At 34.4% G+C, this 13,595-nt stretch overlaps 1 long non-coding RNA gene across 1 annotated transcript; it reads left to right on the top strand.

Moving 5' to 3' along the window:
• The first annotated feature begins 1,394 nt into the window (after positions 1–1,394).
• Positions 1,395–12,959, top strand: LOC124383404. Its single transcript, XR_006925270.1, has 4 exons — positions 1,395–1,628; positions 9,423–9,531; positions 11,437–11,625; positions 12,668–12,959. It is a non-coding gene; the product is annotated as an uncharacterized LOC124383404 (long non-coding RNA).
• Positions 12,960–13,595: the final 636 nt, after the last annotated feature.

Genomic DNA, 13,595 nt, shown 5'->3' with positions numbered 1-13,595 from the left:
CTGTATGAAACAAACGGCTCATGCCGCCAGGTATAAGTCTCTAGAGCCCGCTCACTTAATGACAGCAGACCGTAAGCTGGAAAAATCGGTATGGATTTTTGCCGAAAGCCGATCAGCAATCAACATCAGTGCCTTGACCTCTATTAGAGTTTTTTTCAATTACTATGGAGCGTTTCTCATATCAGAAATGAAATTCTCAAAACTACTTGTTTAACCTCGACATCATTTATTCATTTGTGCTCATCATAAGAACATCTCTTGTTGCTTTGATCAAACTGCAAATGCTTTTGTACATCTTTTAATCGATTGTGTACCAGTGTCTGCTGTTTCTTACATTATCAGTTGTTTATGTTCATGTTGATCAAAACATGTTATACTTGTTTCACCTGAATAGTCTTACAGTTTAAATGACTAAATGTCATCCCTTCTTCCTGTTTCCATGCTTTACATTTGTGGTCATTTTTATTCTGCTATTTATTTTATATGCTATTTTATTGTGTGTTTATTCTCTTTACACTTATTGTAGTTGTTAAATGACTAGCATGAAATCTGCTACAGCACACTGACTGTAAGCTTTTTGTAAAGATGCATTCTTAACGGCTGAAGCATTGCATTTCATCAATTTAGACCCATCACTGTGAATAGGTTCTCACTCTGACAACAATATACGTTTATTTAATCTTTTTTTGCATGAAGCAGACATTCATTTACAGTTCATTCTTTCATATAGTGTGTCATAACTCGGCTGTTATGTTATCAGAGCTCAGAATTTGCATGGATCTATAGGATTGTGACTCACTGGTTAATAATCATTGTGCTCACATAATGTATGGACTGTAATTAGTATCAACAGTCTGCTTCAATGGCCAAGGACCGAAGTCTGCATGAACAGTTCTGCATTTCAGGTTTCTTTCTCATGCTATGTCAGTAAGGTTTTCTTTGCCACATTCACCACTTGCACACTCATTAGGAATACACTGATAAATAACAAACTGATACTGAAACTGACTTATACATTCCAACTTTATTTATTTCTGAAAAGCTGCTTTGGGACAATGTCTATTGTTAAAAGTGTAATACATAGAAGCCACTTTGTAGGCATCAGTAAATAACAACAAAAAAACATGTTCACTGATACCTTCTGTTGAAACTCTTATTTTTCTTTCTTTCTTTCTTGCTTTCTTTCTTTCTTGCTTTCAGTTGAAAATCCAAATCCTATGTTAATTATGTAGATCACCATTCTCCTTTTCATGAATAATATATATTTAAATACATCATCTGCTTCCTAACAGCTGTGGTTAAAGGGAAGACATAAGGAAATGAGCAGTTCTCAAAGAAAGCCAGAGGCTGGGCTTGAGAGTAGAGATAGTGCTATCGTGAAACAAACACAAGTGGTTTAAAGAGCGACACATACAGGCAAATGAGCAGTTCTTAAAGGAAGGCAGAGGCTGGGCTTGAGATTGAAGAGAGAAGCAGAGTGAAACTAACTACTGGCATTTATATACTTATATGCTGACAGAGCAGAAGGCTGTTACACAGCAGGGTATAGAACCAGCTCAATCTAAAAATGCAACTGTGCCAGATTATGTTTTTATTATTTTTTTATTTCCTCTCTGGCAGGGCCCAAGGTGAGTGAAAACTTTCAACTAGTATTTGATTTATTTTATAATGTTCTCTGTGCAATTCTGGAAGATTAATTAAACAGAATAGAACATTATTCCTGACTGTACATAGAACAGTAGGACATAGTACATTATCAGTTAAACACAAGAATGTGTGCAATGCATACTTGCATTTTATCAGATGTTTGGTCTGTGTATTAAATGGAAACATGTCATGTAGTTGTAACCCCTATGCTTTAGATAAGAAAGACATCTCTCTTTGTTTCTTACCTTACCCTTACCTTTACCTTAAGACAGAACAGGTTGAAAGGAGCATGTTTGAAATTATTGCACAAAGTATGCATGTGTAGTTCTAAAATCTACACATACCATTATTATGTTCATTTTCATGACTGCATTTCTATCTTTAATAAAAATAAAATAACACTTATTTATTAGTTTTTAGACATCTAATGATGTCATGGAGAAATTCCTTTTTGTTATGTATTGTTTTCCATATGAACTTATGTATGTGTAGTTCAAATAAGGTTGAGCGATCCTTATTTTTGTATTTGCTTGCTTTTGTATATATTTCCAAAAGTATTGGGTCACCTGACCTTTCCTGCTATATGTGATTCATCTCCAAACTGTTACCACAAAGCTGCAAGCACTCAATTGTGTAGGATTACTTTAGATGCACTATAATATAATTATGCATTTACTCGAACTTGGAAACCCAAAGTTCTGTGCTCAAAGTGAGCTCCTTGAAGATCTAGTTGACATGCTTTGAAGAGGAAGAACTTGAGTTCCCTGCTATAGAGCTCTGATCTCATCCATACTGAACAACTTTGGGATGAATTGTAACAAGGTTGTAGCTCAGTGGTTAAGGTGCTGGACACTGGAATCCCAGCACCACCAAGCTGCTACTGCTGGGTCCTTAAGCAAGGCCTTTAATCCTCAACAGCTCACTCTGGATAGGGGCGTCTGCTAAATGCCATAAATGTTAATGTAAATAGGAATGCTGGCTGCACCCCAGGTCTCCTCACCTACATCAGTACCTGCCTTATATAATACCCTTGTGCCTGATAAACACAAATATCTTTAAGCACACTACAAAATGTAGTGGAACATCTTGCCTAAAGAGTGGAGGGAATTATAAGAGCAAATTGGGACTAAATGTGAAATGCAATCTTCAAAAATCACATACTATACTTATGACCAGATGACCCAATACATCCCTCTTCACACTTTCACTTAATTAGAAATTAAGCCTAAAGAAACCAGTTCAGTGTATACAAGAAGCTCTAGAAATACAATGTATGCATACCAGAAATTAGTTGTTTCACTGTAAATCTCTCAGTATACTAAGTTCAGCAGTGTAATGAAATTAGGCTCATGAGTTTTGTGTGAATGTGTGTGTGTTTATTGATAAATTATTTATTATATAACCCTAATTCTTAAAAGGTTGCGACACTGTGTAAAATGTAAATAAACGATGTAAAATAAACATGATCCAGAAACGCCGCCTATCCTCTCTGGGCCAAAGCTCATTTAAAATGTGCTGAGGCAAAGTGGAAAAATGTTTTGTGGTCAGACGATTCGAACGTTTTTTAAACTATTGACACTTTAAAACTAAAGTGTAGAGGGACCATCTTATAATTTTTCCTTTCTTTAATGGGGCCCCGGGTCGGTTTGCAACAGAAAATTACATAGGCCAGAGTGACTCACAAGATAATTGTGGAGATTTTTTTCTGATTTTTAAATAGATTTATTATGCCTAGTTCTAGATTTCTTTATTATTTTGTTATACACCATACAGACAGATAAGTATTAATTTTTAAGAGATATATAGCCTATTAAAAGAGCATTCTTAGTCTCAGAATGAAAAAAAATCATTTCATATTAATTTTTTATTTTTGGAATAAAGTTTAGTACAATTTTACAAATAAACATGATAAATAAATAAACAAATAAATATGAATAATAAAAATAAATAATAAATATAATATAGCACTTTATAATATTATATTTCCGCTCTATGATATTACCTATGTGCAATATATTTGAAAGTGTAACTTCTTATTGGTGCTCTCCTTTTCATTTTCTTCTTTATTTATATGCTGTAATATATACTTTTATTATTTTAAATTTTTTTTATTACATATATTAATTTTATAATATAAATATAATAATTTTTATTATGTCTCTCCTTTTTTTATATTTATATTTGCATATTTCTTTTTCTTTGCTGTTGTAACAGAGAAATTTCCCCACTGTGGGACAAAGAAAGGTTCAATTCAATACATTTTTATTTGTATAGCGCTTTTAACAACGAACATTGTCTGAAAGCAGCTTTACACAGATGATGGTAATATAATATAAAGATATATCATATCTCTTATCTTATGAAACAGTGACACCGGAAAAATGATCGGTATGGATTTTGCCGATAGCCGATAGTTCCAGCAATCAACTATCAGTGCCTCGACCTCTATTAATATCTAAGGGATACAGTGGGGCAAAAAGTATTTAGTCAGCCACCAATTGTTCAAGTTCTCCCACTTAAAAAGATGAGAGAGGCTCAGATTGTCTGATTTTTAAAGAATTTATTTGCAAATTATGGTGGAAAATAAGTATTTGGTCACCTACAAAAAAGCAAGATTTCTGGCTCTCACAGACCGGTAACTTCTTTAAGAGGCTCCTCTGTCCTTGTTACCTGTATTAATGGCACCTGTTTGAACTCGCTATCAGTATAAAAGACACCTGTCCACAACCTCAAACAGTCAGACTACAAACTCCACTATGGCCAAGACCAAAGAGCTGTCAAAGGACACCAGAAACAAAAATGTAGACCTGCACCAGGCTGGGAAGACTGAATCTGCAATAGGTAAGCAGCTTGGTGTGAAGAAATCAACTGTTGGAGCAATTATTAGAAAATGGAAGACATACAAGACCACTGATAATCTCCCTCGATCTGGGGGTCCACGCAAGATCTCACCCCGTGGGGTCAAAATGATCACAAGAAAGGTGAGCAAAAATCCCAGAACCACACGGGGGACCTAGTGAATGACCTGCAGAGAGCTGGGACCAAAGTAACAAAGGCTACCATCAGTAACACACTATGCTGCCAGGGACTCAAATCCTGCAGTGCCAGACGTGTCCCCCTGCTTAATCCAGTACATGTGCATCTGAAAGTTGCTAGAGAGCATTTGGATGATCCAAAAGAGGATTGGGAGAATGTCATATGGTCAGATGAAACCAAATATATTATAATATATATATATATATATATATATATATATATATATATATATATATATATATATTTATATATATATATATATATATATATATATATATATATATATATATATATTTATATATATATATATACACGCAGTACAGACCAAAAGTTTGGACACACCTTCTCATTCAAAGAGTTTTCTTTATTTTCATGACTATGAAAATTGTAGATTCACACTGAAGGCATCAAAACTATGAATTAACACGTGGAATTATATATGAAATTATATACATAACAAAAAAGTGTGAAACAACTGAAAAATGTCATATTGTAGGTTCTTCAAAGTAGCCACCTTTTGCTTTGATTACTGCTTTGCACACTCTTGGCATTCTCTTGATGAGCTTCAAGAGGTAGTCACCTGAAATGGTCTTCCAACAGTCTTGAAGGAGTTCCCCGAGAGATGCTTGGCACTTGTTGGCCCTTTTGCCTTCACTCTGCGGTCCAGCTCACCCCTAAACCATCTCGATTGGGTTCAGGTCCGGTGACTGTGGAGGCCAGGTCATCTGGCGCAGCACCCCATCACTCTCCTTCTTGGTCAAATAGCCCTTGATGCCTTCAGTGTGAATCTACAATTTTCATAGTCATGAAAATAAAGAAAACTCTTTGAATGAGAAGGTGTGTCCAAACTTTTGGTCTGTACTGTATATATTTGTAAAGCTGCTTTAGAACAATGCTCATTGTTGAAAGTGTAATACAAATAAAGGTGAACTGTTCAACATGTTTTACTAAAATCTGCATTTGATAATAAATGTTGGCTTTTAAACTAAAATACAGTGGGCCAAAAAAGTATTTAGTCAGCCACCCCAATTGTGCAAGTCTATTCTCTTTCCCTTCCTTTTTTCTTATATTCACACAGGAAACTATTAAAATGTGAGCCTAAGGTAGAGGGCTGGGCTTGACAGTGCAGTGAGCAGTAGAGCGGAAATACTGATACAAGCTCAAATCATTCATATACTCATATGCCTACAGAGCAGCAGGCTGTTACACAGCAGGGTATAGAACCAGCTCAATCTAAAATGCAACTCTGCCAGATTATGCTTTTAATTTTATTTTGTTTCCTCTCCGGCAGGGCCCAGGGTGAGTCTGACAACTTTTAACTAATATTTGATTTATTTTATAATGTCCTATGTGCAATTCTGGAAGATTAATTAAACAGAATAGAACATTATTTCTGACTGTACATAAAACAGTAGGACATAGTAAATGATCTTTTATATACAAGAATATGTGCAATGTCATCTATGCTTTAGATTAGAAAGACATCTCTCTGTTTCTTACCTTACCCTTACCTTTACCTTAAGACAGAACAGGTTGAATGTAGCACTTGTGTGCATATTATACCACCCTAATTCCAGAAAAGTTGGGACACCGTGTAAAATGTAAATAAAACATGTAAATGAACATGATCCAGAAACGCTGCCTATCCACTCTGCACCGAAGCTCATTTAAAATGTACTGAGGCAAAGTGAAAAAATATTCTGTGGTCAGACCAATCGATATATTAATATTTTTTGTAAAACCATTGATACCACGTTCTTCGAAGTAAAGTGTAGAGGGACCATCCGGCTTGTTATCAGTGCTTAGTTGAAAAAGCAACATCTCTGATTGTATGGAAATGCATTAGTGAATGTGGAATGGGCAGCTTGCACATATGGAAAGGCTCCATCAAAGCTGAACAGCAGATATAGGTTTTAGAGCAACAAATTATTCCATCCAGAAAGGCCTTGCATATTTGAGTAAGACAATGCTCACTACATACTGCATCTATTACAAAAGCATGACTTCACAGTAGAGGTGGTGGACAAGCCTGCCTGGTGTCTAGATCTTTCACAGTTTGAAAACATTTGGCACACCATGAAATAAAAAACACAACAAAGGACACTCAAAACTATTAAGCAGCCACAATCCTGTATCAGACAACCTTCCTTTCCCAAAACTTTAGCAACTGATCTCAGTTCGCAGATGTATTCGGACAGAAAACGTGATGCTACACAGTGGTAAACATAGACCTGTCCCAACTTTTTTTTTTAGCTCTGTTGCAGCCATCAAATTTAAAATAACAATTTGTTTTCTTTCTTTCGCAATGGTTGCAATGAATTCGCAATAAATTGATATATATTAATTTTATATATATATAAATCAGTGATAGAGAAACGATCATATGAAGAAAATTAATGTGCAGAATGTTTCCCAGTTCCACCACCAACTTGTCCCAATGCTACAACCATTTGGATCTTAATTCAATTTTTTAATTAAACTATTTATTTTTGTAATATACTCAAACGCATTTTGCTTTAATGAGATGTTTTAGTCATAGCAGCTAACATTTGCCGCAATGCTATAAAATAATTTTACAATGTTGACAAAAGGAGTATATCACACGCTGTTCAACTGGTCTGGTGAGCTCAAAAAACTAAAAACATGAGCAATTAAATCTTCTCCGGCTTGGGAAGCACAATTAGCAACCTTCAGTCTAAAAAAAGTAAAAATATTAAATAAGGGGAAATGCTTAAGCTTGGGCTTGATGATGATCACGTCATTCTTACATCCGCAGCCATGAGGTTAGAGAAGTAATTTGTCATGTCTGGGTGAAACTCAGAAAGGTGGAACCTGATACAAGTGTTGGGTAAGAACATTGATTTTAAAGCACTCAGGTAGGAAGGAAGGAGTTAGGGTGGAATTAGGGTAGCTGGAATAATAACAGTGGAAATGGATACCATATTTACGATGGATATTGCAGAGAGGAAGAAGGTAGATGATTAAAAAAAGAGGTCCCAGGACAGAAACCTGGGGTACTCCAGTGTTAACAGGGGAAGATTAGGAACTAAATGAGTGTAATTTGATTAACTGTGTGCACCATGATAGATATGATTTAAACCAGTCCAGGGTAATGCCAATTGAAATAAGTTGATTAAGGAGGATAGTATGAGAAATAGTTTCAGTAATAGCAGCGGTTTTAAGAGCCATAGGAACAATTCCAGTGGTAAGAGAGAAGCAAATGATAGCAGAAATAAGAGGAAGCAAAGAGGGGAGACAGGCCTTAACCAAAACAGTGGGAAGAGGATCCAGTGAGCAAGTAGAAGACTTAGACGTTTTCAAAGATATCTAAATTGTGTATGTGGCACATTGTTATCAGGAACTGTTAACATTTAAAGTTAGGTAGGGCATTTCAGCTATGAGTCCCAAAATCTGGGCTGGTGGGTCAGGGAGGGGCGAACCAGACATATGTTTTGTAGGAATCAAATTTTTCATGATATCTTCATTCAATTTCAAATATAAACTCATGAGACATGTGGCTTTTAACTTATTACTTTTCTGGATTGCTCCAGGACTGATTTCATGTATTTATATATGAAGAAAAAAGAATTTTAATTCAGGATTTTTTTTTTTTTAACCGTACTCCATCATCTATAACTTATCTTTATGAGAAATATCAACTTTGAATAATGGACAGTAAAGCTCAAAGTGTCTTCTTCTTAAAGATATTTAAATTGTGTATGTAGCCCACTTTTATCAGGAACTGTTACCATTAAAATTTAGGTAGGGCATTTCAGCTGTGAGTCCCAAAATCTGGGACAGGTTAAACATGGAACACTCCAATGAGCAAACAGAAATAGATCACCAAGAGACAAAACCTTAATGTATTACTTCAAAACACAACACAGAAACAAAGCATATATACATATGAATTAAACAATAAAGTAGAAATAGCTGTTGATGTAAGCTCACAAACATGTTACGAGACAGTAAAGACATTTAATGAATAAATACACAATCACACGAGGTACATGAAAACATAGAATGAAAAGTCCAGAGTGGTGTAAGCTGGTCTTCTTTTCATGGTTGCCAGCACTAAATAAACTCAGACTCTCTGACACTCTGTGACTGGGGCATGTTTTCTGAAAGACAGCATTTGTGTAGTTTAATAGTTTCAATCCATTGACTTGCAAAAGTTGGAGGAATCTCAGCTCTGGTGTGTGTGTGTGTTGTTTTATTTCTCCACTCCATGGTATTTTTTTTATCTGGGTTCTCTAGTGTGATATTTTGAACCAAAAACATGTAGTGGGTTGTGTGTAATAGGTCCCAAGCTCCACTGTGATCCTGAATAGGTTTAGCAGTTACATAACATAGATGAAGAGATTTCTTTCTTGGATTTATAAACTAATCAATTAATCTAGATATTCATAAAAACTCTATTAGATGTTGCTGTTTTAGAAAAGAACTGTTTGCTTGCTAAAATGCCTGCAAAAAATGTTTAGATAGATAGATAGATAGATAAATAGATAGATAGATAGATAGATAGATAGATAGATAGATAGATAGATAGATAGATAGATAGATAGATAGATAGATAGATAGATAGATAGATAGATAGATAGATAGATAGATAGATAGATAGATAGATAGATAGATAGATAGATAGATAGAGAATGGGGAATATACATCTAGTGACACTTTCCAGGAGTATGTTACTTTTCCTTGAGTCTGAACCTGTGACGTTTTTCTTTCACTTACAGAAGGCCTTCAGCTAGCCTACGTGGTTTCTGTTGACAACCCTACTTATGACCAAGAATATCAATGTGTAACAGAACCGGGTATTGAAAACACAAATTACAGCTGGTACAGGTAAACACTAATTTAAGAACATTTATAACATTTGAAACAGGAAACGGTTTTCACTTTACTCTGCTTTGACACTACAGATGTGCCAGTATGTGGAAGAATCTAATTATGTATTCACAGACATCTGCTTTATTCCTCGGCTCAAAACCAAATAGACATGAGTCGTTACTGCAACTTATTTTTTCAAGCATTTTTTCCCCAAACCTTTTTTTCCCCCTTTTATATTCAGAACCAAAAATAGAATATATTTTTATTATACATTTTCTGGCATATTGATCAGTAAGTCTTTTTCTTTATTGCATCTAAAATAAAAAAATACAAGATCAATGGCAACAGATTAGGAAAGACTTTGAGGATTGTACAAGGTCTAGAGAGAGAGAGATGTTTGTATTGGTTTTACTCAATAGATTATGTAAATGACACGATGGGAAGTGAAACCAGATTTGGTAAATAAAAGTTCTCACGCAGGATTATTCCTGTAAAATGCACATGAAATTTAATATAAGTTGCAGCTTGTCATTACCCACTTACAATCTGTAAAAAGCATTTAAGTACCTGAAAACACTCAACTTGGGTCAGTCTACTAGTCCACTACAGAGGTGGCAAAAGTACACACATCCTTTACTTAATTAGGAGTACAGATACTCATGATTAAAAAACACTCGAGTTAAAGTACTGACTACACTTTTTTACTTAAATTAAAGAAAATAAGTTTGGGTTTTGACATGTACTTAAGTAAAAATGAGTCATTACTACTACCTGTTTTAGTGTCACACTGGTAACTGGACCTCACATCATATTAATATATTAATACAAACAAATTTTAAATTTTGTCCTCTAATTAATGTATCCAGGCTGAACATCCACCATATCGAACTCAAGTAGAGAAAAGATGATGATTAGGAAAGTTTCTGTTCTCAGTCATGTTTACATCACCGACTTCCTCTGTCTCATCCACGTTAACCCCAGACTTCGTGTTGCCTTCTGCATTGCTCATTGTTAAGCTTTGTAAAGTGAAGTCAAGTTTATTTCACAACAGACGTTGTTTCAAAGCAGCTTTACAGAAATCAACAGTCAAGGTGAATGGTGTGCATTTATCCCTGATGAGCAAGCCGTAGCCTGTGGTGTATAATTGGTGTATGGTAAATTGAAAAATCTGCGCAATGACAGGAAAATAGTTGATGGACTGAAAAATGCCATGCAATGAGAGGAAAAGTATTGATCATGTCACCAATAAATTAAAACTAAAGTAATGAGTCTGTTTAGAAAATGTAAGAAGTAGAAAGTATAGATATTTGTGTAAAAAATGTAATAAGTGAAAGTAAAAAGTTGTCCAAAAAATAAATAGTGAAGTAAAGTACGGATACCAAAAAAAATCTACTTAAATACAGTAACAAAGTATTTGTACTTCATTACTTTCCATCTCTGGTCAACTACCAGTTCCTTCCCTGGCCACTCATACTGGGAACAATGCAAACTCTACTCTACTTTTAAATAAGTCCATGACCCTATTGGCTTTAGATCATTTATTACACAGATATAGTACTTAGTTTAACCTGTAAGACTGACCATACTAATCACCATTTTGAGAACATAATCTTCAACTTTAGAGTTATCACTAATGTTAGCCAGCTAGCTAGCAAGCTACAAGGTATTGTTAGCTGTGTCTGCTGTGCTAAAATTTCAGTCCACAATGTTGCATAAATGTTTGAAGTTTAGTATATTACAACAGCACCTGTAGTCATTAAGGCCTGAAAATGTAAAATTTCAGAAGTGTTTCATGAGCTTTACACGTGCTAACAAAAAGCAAGTAAAATATATGCTTCTTTAATCAAAAGTCTTGAGATTAACATTATTCTATTATTCTGAATACCATTCTCGCTATAATTTTGCTGATGTTCTACACAGGCAGGACTGGTCTGAACTTCCAGAAGGAGTGAAAGCAGAGGGAGATAGACTGCATTTCTTAAAGGAGACTGCTGACCTCAATGGTGTATACATTTGCAAGGTAGCAAACCAGTATGGTGAGGCAGCAGGCTCACTCTATTATCACCGGATAAACCAGATCAAGGGAATCCATTCCGAGCTCTAATTGTGGTAAGTAAAGAAATTAAAAAATCCTGAAATGAAGGTATTTGCATTTTTTAATGAATGCTATTAACTAATTTAGTGAATGAGATCTTTTCGGGCTTCTCTAGTTTTAGACACTACTGGGGCTTTTAAACGGTCAAGAAAGCACCTGAAGGGTAGAAAACACCTTGTTGAAGAGAGGGGTTAGGGCAAACAAGTACTTTTTATAGTCTCTTTCAAAAACACATCCTCATACTAGTTTACTAGCATGTATAGTGATAGATATCTATCAGTCCGATCCTTGATGGTCATAACAACAAGTTAAAAATAAACACACAAAAACACGCAATAAGACCAATTTGTTTGTTGCAAACACATCTGTATCAGCCAGAAATAGAAATCATTGGGAAGTTGAAGAATGCAAAAATGTCACCGGGACTTTTTTCCATTGTTCAACCTTCAAACTTCAGTAAGCCTGATCCTACTATTTGCCTAAATGGTTTCCTTTAAACCTTTTCATCAATAAAACATTTCTAGGAATAGAACTGCTGCAACAAAACACCTTGTCTGATACCAACCACCATGACAATCAATGTCAGTGTCAACATTTCCTTTATTTTAATGTTTTATGAAAACATTAACTCAAGCATTAGTCCTGCATCTATCTATCTTTCTTTCTTTCCTTCTTTCTTTCTTTCTTTCTTTCTTTCTTTCTTTCTTTCTTTCTTTCTTTCTTTCTTTCTTTCTTTCTTTCTCTAAATAATTCAAAACATCATTTAAAATCATTTAATAAAGAGCTAATTGAATAAAGAGAACATGATAAAAACTTTAACAAGAGCATGAGCCATGTGCATAAATACAATACAATGCAATATGATAACAACAATAATAATAATAATATAACAATGAAATAGTCACATAATATAAAAGTGGCCAAGTGATATCATGTAATAATGTAATTTACAGAACAAGAAGTCATTCTGAAGACATATTTATACATCACTTCGATTTGCACACCCTGACTAAACTGAAATATTTTCCATATGCTTTTTCTTCTTTTTTCTTTCAGAACCTCTGAAACAGCTTCCTGGAACACAGAAGATTAAAATCAGATGTCGAAAAAAAAAGGAATGGAACATTTTATTTCTTGATTATGTATATGATTTGCTTTTAATTATACTTATGTTAAATTATTGTCTAAAAAAATAATAATAAATATATTATTCTCTCGACCTGCACTATTATTGGGATGTTTGAAATAGATAAAGTGAAAACAATGTAAGCATGTATTGAGTTAACTGAATGTAGTTTATCAGAATGTGTGTAGTTGTACCACCGGTACGCCAATAAAAGTACCAGTACAAAAAAACAAAAAGCAAGCATTAATTGTATGGTATGCTGTGTAGTATTTATTACAATTCATAACTACAATGAGATATAAAGTCAATAGTTTGGCTGTATGGCTGTATGTTGCTGTATGTTGCATGTTGGCTGTATGTTGCATGTATGTACCATATTCCAGCAATAAGATGCTGAAGTTGCAGGATATTGACAATGAAGATATTGGGCATTTTAGCTATTGCCTGAAAGGTAATAAATTTGAAATCCAGCAAAACCTAGCTACAATTGTAGAAATGTGAAAAGATATATATATATATATATATATATATATATATATATATATATATATATATATATATATGTATAAATAAATATATAAATTTAAATCTTTCTCTGTATATCTTTCTCTTTTTTCACTTAATTTCAACTGACGGGGTCTATGCAGCAATTCGACTGTGAATGTGGGTTGTGTTTAGTTAATTACAGGCTCCATTAATTATTTGGCTGCAAGGTTTTCCAACCCTGGATTTCATTCCAGGAGCAAGACTGTAAGTCAAATCCGCAATGATTCCAAGATACAACAAAGATAACTCATTCTCCAATTATCTCTTCAGACTTAATGTCAGTTCTATAGAATTATAGAAAGTTCAATACCC

The sequence above is a fragment of the Silurus meridionalis genome, chromosome 3 (assembly GCF_014805685.1).
Source record: "Silurus meridionalis isolate SWU-2019-XX chromosome 3, ASM1480568v1, whole genome shotgun sequence".
Lineage (NCBI taxonomy): Eukaryota > Metazoa > Chordata > Actinopteri > Siluriformes > Siluridae > Silurus > Silurus meridionalis.
The sequence above is the reverse complement of the archived record's forward strand: the minus strand, read 5'-3'. Positions and strand labels throughout refer to the sequence as shown.